The 4,902-nt window shown below is 38.5% G+C and overlaps 1 protein-coding gene across 1 annotated transcript in view; it reads right to left on the minus strand.

Moving 5' to 3' along the window:
• The window catches only part of Stxbp5l (syntaxin binding protein 5 like), a 290,875-nt gene that overhangs the window by 40,524 nt on the left and 245,449 nt on the right, over positions 1-4,902 (minus strand). The window lies entirely within an intron of this gene.

The following is a 4,902-nucleotide window of genomic DNA, read 5'->3' on the forward strand; positions in this document are numbered from 1 at the left end:
GCATTTGAAATGTAAATAAAGAAAATAATAATAAAAAAGAACAGGACTGGTGATATAACTCAGTAAGAGGACTTTTCTCTGAAAGCAGGAACACCTGAGTTAAAATCCCCAGCACCCTCTAAACCTATATGTTGCCTATAAACCCAGCAACTGGTAGGTAGAGTTAAGTGAGTCTCTGGACCTTGCTGGAAACCAGCCCAAAAGCAGCAGGCTTCCAGTTCACTGAGGAGTTTCAGCTAGAGGAAATGAGCAGAAGTGGGATAGAAGAGGATTTCCAAAGGCCTCCTTTCCTTTGTCCTCTTCATCCGCATACATGGGTGCATGAACCTGTACACTCACATGCATGCACCACATACAACATGCACATGTGTACCCCCCACACATACCATAAGAGTAAATATATAAAATAGAAATCTGTATTACACATATTTCAGCACAATAAATATTTATATATAGTGGTCATTAGAGGTCAATAATGTATGAGGAAACAACATATATGACATCGTTGAACACCAATGTTAAAAAAAGTACATTTTAATAAAAATAGATTGCCAGTTCTTAAAAAAAAAAAAGAATAATCAAGGAGAAAATGGTGAAAAGAAATTGTCTCTGTATGGCCAAAGTCAGGATTAATAAAAGAACAAAGTGTGTCTGGAAAGAGAGAGCAGTTAAGATCATTTTTTTGTTATTTCAGAAGACTAGAATGCAGGTCCCAGCACCTCCATCAGGCAGCTTCACAACCCTGAGTACTTGCACTCACATAAACATACCCACATGCAAGCACACACACACACCTACACGTAATTGAAAATAATAAAAAATATATATCTTAAAAATAAAATGATAGACTTTACTCCTAAGAAACAAAGATCAAAAAAATATCAGAAACAAATGATGGACAGGTGAAACTTGAGGCAAAGAAGACGGATGCAGAGGAAAAAAAAACATAAGGTGAGGTGAAACCTAAAACCCCTGTGCAGTAGATAAAGGTGAGCATTTACTGGTACCTGGTACTTGCTGCCTGCTGGGGTCCAAGATCATTAGTAATCATTAAAGAGGTCCTATTCCCTCTTCAGAACAGTTGCTATGGAATACCAAATAGAGAGAGACTAAGCAGGCTAAAGAGACATGACCAGGAAATGGGGATAAGATGGACGGAAAGATGGCCCAAGAAAGATGGTCATGGAAATTGCAACAGAAGCACAATACAGGGGTCTGAACATGAGATTTCCCATAGTTCTCTAGAGTAACCAGCCTATATAAGTTATGGAAGGTACTAAATCCATAACAGCTTAGGCAAGCAACAACATAGATGTATACTGATCATATACACACTCAGCCAAGGACTTTGGTGTATTAGTTAAGCCCAAGAGGGATCTGGGTGAGAAGAAAACACTAAGGCTAAATGCAAGTTGGCCACCACCTTTTATAGCCCTCAGAGCGTAAACCACCACATACTCCATGCAGAATGTATGATCCTTAGCATACCAAAAACAAACTTGTAGGGGATGAGTATAGTGTGTCAGACTGTGAGATTCCTAGAGAAAGCAGAGAGACACATCAGAGGGCTCACTAGTCTAACATTTTAATATCTAGGACTAGAAGCCCTCCCTTCACCCAGAATGGGGATCAAAATACCCATGGAAGGATTTACAGAGACAAAGTTCAGAGCAGAGCCTGAAGGAACGACCATCCAGAGACTGTCCCACTTGGGAATCCACCCCATAAACAACCACCAAACCCAGACACTAGGCAGATGCCAACAAGAGCCTGATATAGCTGTTTCTTGAGAGGCTATACCACTGTCTGGCAAATACAGATGTGGATGCTCACAGCCATCCATTGGATGGAGCACAAGGTCCCCAATGAAGNNGCCAGAGAAATACCCAGGGAACTGAAGGGGACTGAAGCCCCATAGAAGGAACATCAATATGAACTAACCAGAACCCTCAGAGCTCCTTGGAACTATACCACCCATCAGAGTGGTTTGAGTTTTAACTTGTATCTTTCATGAATAGGTCTCTGCTAATGTCCGTTCCTTTAATGAACTCATTCTATAATATTTCCTCTATTATTTATTATGCTTCTAGCCCTTATACTTTCCTTCTAATTTGTACGTTATCCCCCTCAATCTCATTTCTCAATTTCTTTCTCCTTGTACTTCATAATTTTTAATATTGCTAACTCTACACTAAAGTATAAACTGCTTTTTCCCTAGTGGTATCCTTGTGCTTCTATTTCTGAACTTTATGGGAGACATAAGTCAAGTAATAAAGAACTATAGGATAGCATTAGGATTGTAGTCAAATATCAATTTTCTGAAGTAAAAAATCCAATTTCTTTCTAAATAGCCCTGGAAAACATAAACTAATAAAATAAAGCAAACAAAGGAGGAGAACAAATACTGCATTTGACTTAGAGCTGTTTCTATGTAGTGAATGTGAGAGACTCATGGTACTGAGAACAAGTGACTGGTGAGTACTGAGTCATTACAGATATAATAGCCATAATATACATAAAACCGAGCAGAAACAATGTAGGGGGCAGATGATAAGGAGAAGGGCAGTGAAATGTCTTCTGGGTTTGACACTAATTTTACAATCATGAAAACATAGAAGCTGTGGTTGTCTGAACTAAGCCCGCATTAGATTGAGCCTGTCAACATTCAGTCATTGTTCAGTCAGAGGCCCATGAGACCCTGCCTCTTCCATGGGAATTAATGGTTGATGATAGGTACTGGGCAAAGGAGGGTCATTGTCTTTAGTGGTATAGTCACTGGCAAGTTCATTTTCCACTGGAATGCTTCACACCTACACTCATGTCTATGACTCTCGTTAAATTCAGTGGGCATGGTAGAACACAAGCACTATGAAAACAGAGAGAAGTAATTCTTTGGATACCAAGGTTTAAAGAGGGATGGTAATGAGGAATGGAGACCAAGTTGGAATGGAGAAGGAAAATTAACCAAAACTGAGGAAGTATGAAGAAAGAACATGAAAACTTCTACTTTATAAACTAATTAAAATATACTTTAAAAAGACTTTAAATGCTTTAAATGGAGGTACTGCCATCCATGGATAAATTATGCTGATTTCAGAAGGCATTAGTTAAAATGAAAATCCTGGTTCCAGGTGTGAGACTCCTACCTCAGAATTGTTGGCCAGGAAGTCCCTAGAGGTCCTCCAAATTATATAGATTATGGGTATTTGCATTGGCTACTCACTGGAACTAGATAGTAAGATCATATTGCTGAAGATTCACACTCCTTAGTTGGACAGTACAGAGAAACACAATATAATGGGATGGGAGCTTACTCCTTGCTGGCTAGCTTTCATAGTTCTGGAAATTTCCATGCCAGCAGGTGGGGAACAAAGTTAACAACAACCTTGTATGCCTCAATACCAATTTACCAGGCATTATTTTACTTCTGCTATGGGGTTAAGCAAATGATATCCAATAGATCTGAAACCCACTCAACAGAAAGGAATTCAGAATCAGTACTGTGTACCTGGCCAAAGGTCCATAGTTGAGGAGTCGTGGGCTTTGTGGAGAAACCTATTACTGTTGTTTTAATAAATGGATATGTTGTCAAAGTGCCTTTTAAATATTTTTTGTACCAATAGACTATGCTTGTGTTCAGTTTTGATTACAGAAGCTTTGCTTTACACTAAATAGTGATTAATTCAGACACTCTTGGCTAGGCAAAGTGCTAGTAATAAATTGGTAAAAATAAGTTGAGTGCTCAGCATTAAACCACTTTCAAGGCTTAAAGGACATGGCAGAAAAGTGAGTGGAAATAAAGGAACAGATGATGAAAGAGTTGTGTGAAACATTTCCTTATAAGCACAACATGACCCTGGCACTCACAAACTCACATCTGGAGTCGCCTGCATAGGACCTATAAAAGATGATGCCAGTAAACACTCAGTCATAAAATTGAAGGCACTTATGGAGTACCATCCTGCCTAGGAAAGCTAATGACAGTCAAGGATTGATGAAGAAGAACTATCTGGTTTTAGTGATGCAGCCACTGAGGAGTTACTTAAGTAACAACAGGTAGATCCACACCCCAGTGCATGTTAGTAGCCCTGGTTAAACTCAGTGGACCAGAAAGGAAAACAAAAACACATGGAAGTAGGGTCTAGATCTGGTGGGAGGAATAGAAGAGGGGGTAAAAGGATAGTAAGGCATGATGGAGAATGAGTATGAACAGATTGTAATTTGCAAAAAATTTCAAAGACTAAATTATTAAAAAGAAAGAAAGAAAGCTTGTTTCTGTTGATAGAGGACAATCTTACAACACATTTACTTTTCTGAAAAATTTAAATTTAAAGTATAATTATACTACTTTCCCCTTCCCATTCTCCCTCCAATACCTCTCATGTCCCTTTCCCTGGCTTTCTCTCATATTCTTTTCCATAGATAGATGAGATAGAGATAGAGATAGAGTTAGAGATAGAGATAGAGATAGAGATAGAGATAGAGATAGAGATAGAGATCTACACACAAACATACACACACACACACACACACACACACACACACACAAATACAGGAAGACAACCTCCTGAATTTATCTAGTGTTACTTATATGTATATGACTTCAGGGCTGATGACTGGGTAACCAGTTAAGGGCTCATCTCTGGGGAAGACTAACTGCCTGCGAGAAGTCCTTAGTTGCCTATAGTTCTTTGACCAAGATATTTATAAATGTCTACTTAGGCATATCTAAAGAAAAAAATGAACATAGCTATACCTCCAAGATCTCTGAGATACATTTAAGAGACCAAAACTAAGAATTCACTGGGCAGAAAGAGATGAGATAAAAGCTAAAGGTTTGAATAATCAATTCAATAAATTTAAAGCAGAAAATATCCCAAAGGTAGAGAAAGAAATTATATC

The sequence above is a fragment of the Mus pahari genome, chromosome 12 (assembly GCF_900095145.1).
Source record: "Mus pahari chromosome 12, PAHARI_EIJ_v1.1, whole genome shotgun sequence".
NCBI classification, from domain to species: Eukaryota; Metazoa; Chordata; class Mammalia; order Rodentia; family Muridae; genus Mus; species Mus pahari.